The sequence below is a fragment of the Pristiophorus japonicus genome, unplaced genomic scaffold (genome assembly GCF_044704955.1).
Source record: "Pristiophorus japonicus isolate sPriJap1 unplaced genomic scaffold, sPriJap1.hap1 HAP1_SCAFFOLD_30, whole genome shotgun sequence".
Taxonomy (NCBI): Eukaryota; Metazoa; Chordata; class Chondrichthyes; family Pristiophoridae; genus Pristiophorus; species Pristiophorus japonicus.
The window spans coordinates 4918023-4921036 of record NW_027252779.1 but is presented as its reverse complement, the minus strand read 5'-3'; the positions used below and the strand labels follow the sequence as shown (position 1 = coordinate 4921036).

At 43.0% G+C, this 3014-nt stretch overlaps 1 non-coding gene across 1 annotated transcript; it reads left to right on the top strand.

The window, feature by feature from the left end:
• Nucleotides 1-246: 246 nt before the first annotated feature.
• Nucleotides 247-318, top strand: trnav-aac (transfer RNA valine (anticodon AAC)). Its single transcript has one exon. It is a non-coding gene; the product is annotated as a tRNA-Val (tRNA).
• Nucleotides 319-3014: the final 2696 nt, after the last annotated feature.

Below are 3014 nucleotides of genomic sequence, written 5' to 3'. Positions count from 1 at the left end.
GAAACATAAGATTGAGTCTGCCTCGCTTTTAAGCAGTGTATTCCAGATTCTAACCACTTGCTGAGGAATGGCCACTCCTGTTCCTGTGTATAAAGGCAGAGAAACACGGGATCAATTCCTGCCACACTCAAAATCTTGCTGACGATAGCACTGTCATTCTCTCCTCACAACGCAAGCAAATGAAGTGCAGGCCAGCTGCTGAGCTTAAAGCTCTGGTTATGTTCCCAAAACTGCCTGCAGCACGGCGTTTCCGTAGTGTAGTGGTTATCACGTTCGCCTAACACGCGAAAGTCCCCGGTTCGAAACCGAGCGGAAACATTTTGCAAACGAGTTCCATTAATGATTAGAACAAATTGAATAATTCATCTTTATGGTTCAATATTAACAGAACGCAGTGTCTCATGACGCTGTTGCATTTGCTGATTTTTCTGCACAGTTATGTACACACTCAAACTCTACACAGTGTATCTCACTCCCTCCCGTTTGCAGCCCTGACGGTGCAGAAACCCCATCTCAAAGCTGAACATTCCGTGCATTGAGTTCAGCTGTGAGAGATTATTAAAGGATCCTGCTGCGCCGCATCGAAAATCAAAGCAACAAACAAACCCATCGACTAATCGCTCTTTCCCAGCTCCAGAGTGAGTGAGGGCGGGACACGCCCCAACATTCTAATCCCGCACTCTCAGATTCACCGCTGCCGGCGGAAAGTGGCGAATGCAGCATCAACTACGGTTACCGCCCTTCACTTGGCAACAAAATGCTACGGTTCGAGCTAAAGCTCCCCGTACAGTGAACAGTATCCTCATAAAAATTCTTCATCCCAGGTCCATGAGTACAAGCCCCAGCTTACACGCACGTTATCTCACTGGAAACACCATTAATTAGCCGATCGCCTTGTTTTGCATCATGAAAGTAATGCTGACCGGTATTGTGCAACCATAGAAGTTTACAGCATGGAAGGAGTCCTTTACGGCCCATCGAATCTGCACCGGCCAACAATTGTCCAATTTTCGGTATGTAACCCTGCACCTTACGGCATTTCAAATGCACATCCAAGTATTTTTAAATGTAGTGAGGGTTTCGACCTCCACCAGACTTTCAGGGAGCGAGTTCCACACACTCACAAACATCTGCATGAAGAATGTTCCCTCAAATCCCCTATAACCCTTATACTAATCACTTTTAATTAATGCCTCCTGGTTGTTGACACCTCCAATCTGGGAAATAGGCACTTTTTATCTACAATATTAAGGCACCTCTTAATTTTACACACCTTAATGCTGTCGCCCATCAGCCTCCTCTGTTCCAAGGAAAACAAACCTAGCCGATCTAATCTCCTCATAGTAAAGTTGCTCCACTCCCGGCAACATTTACGTCAATCTCCTCTGCACCCTCTGCAGCGCAATCACGTCCTTCCTTCAATACGGTGACCACAACTGCACGCAGTACTCCAGCTGTAGGCTAACCCGAATTTTGCACATTTCAGACATAACCCACTTGCTCTTCAATTCCATGCCTCTGCCAATAAATGCAACCATTCGTTCTGCCTTCTTCATAAAACTTCTCCAACTGGCCAGCAAAATTCAGGGATCTGTGTAACGCAATCCCAGTACTCTTTGTTCCTCTATATTTCTCAATGTCCTACCAGATGAAGTGTATTTGCTTTCCATGTTCGTCCTCCAAAAATGCACAATCTCACACATCTCTGGATTAAATTCCATTTGCCACTGTTCTGTCCACTTTACCGTTGATTGATGTCTTCCTGCAGTCTCCAACTTTCTTCTTCATTATCAACCGCACTGCCTATTGTACTATCATCTGCAAACTTCTTAATCATAACCCCGATATTCAAGTTTAGATCATTGATAAATATCAGAAAAAGCCATGGACCTAGCACTGAAAACTGCGGAACCCCACTGGAAACATCCTTCCAGTCACAAAAACTCCCATCAAACATTAATCTTTGCTTTCTGCGTCTGAACCAATTTTGGATCCAATTTGACATTTCGTCCTGGATCCCATTGTGTTTTACTTTCATCAACAGTCTGCCATGTGGGACCTTAGTGAAAGAATTAATAAAATCCATATACACAACACCGTACGCACTACTGATCGATCCTCCTGGTGAATTCCTCCAAAAGTGCATTCAAGGTAGTCAAACGCGACCTTTCCTGAACAAATCGTGCGGACTGTCCTCATTAACCAGTGCCTTTCGAAATGTAGAGAATGTGTCATCGTTAAATGTTATCCTGCTTTCACGGCAAAGCATAATTAATTAACTGATGATCTTCATTTGCACAACTAAAGAAATGTGAACTGAAGGAGAGTCCTCAATAAAATAATTTGTCTGTGCTCTGCAATTTACCTCTTAAAACATTTTAGACACTGTGCTTTAGTGGTCTGCTTCAAAATGTTCATTGCTTGTAACAATACATGAGACTGAGGATACAATGAGATGGTCTGTAGAGCAATGGACTGGTTATTGTGAAACAGCATAGAAAATATACATTCAGGAAGAATAACATAGAGAAGAAATGTGACGCCAACATGCAGAAGGAAGATTAAATATTGAGTCCCTTTCAGCAAAAAATTCCTTTCACAAACATTTCTCTGACCGAAACGTCACAAAACAAAAATGATGCTTTTGAAAGTCATTAAACCCGAATTTTCGGCGACCGAATCTTCTGAATTAGATGCCTCAAGCTCTGCCGACTCAATTCATGTCGCTTTGCAATATTCTGCTTCCATGCACACCATTAAACATGCCACTAACTTATAGATTCACAGAATAAGTGAATGGTTACAGTAGTGAAGAACCACATTCGGCCCGTCGAGCCCATGACAACTCTTAACTGAACTCACCCGCCCTGTCATTTACCCACAGCTGTGCAATTTCATTCCTTCGGATACTTATCCAACTACGTTTTGAAACATAAGATTGAGTCTGCCTCACTTTTAAGCAATGTATTCCATATTCTAACCACTTGCTGAGGAATGGCCACTCCTGTTCCTAT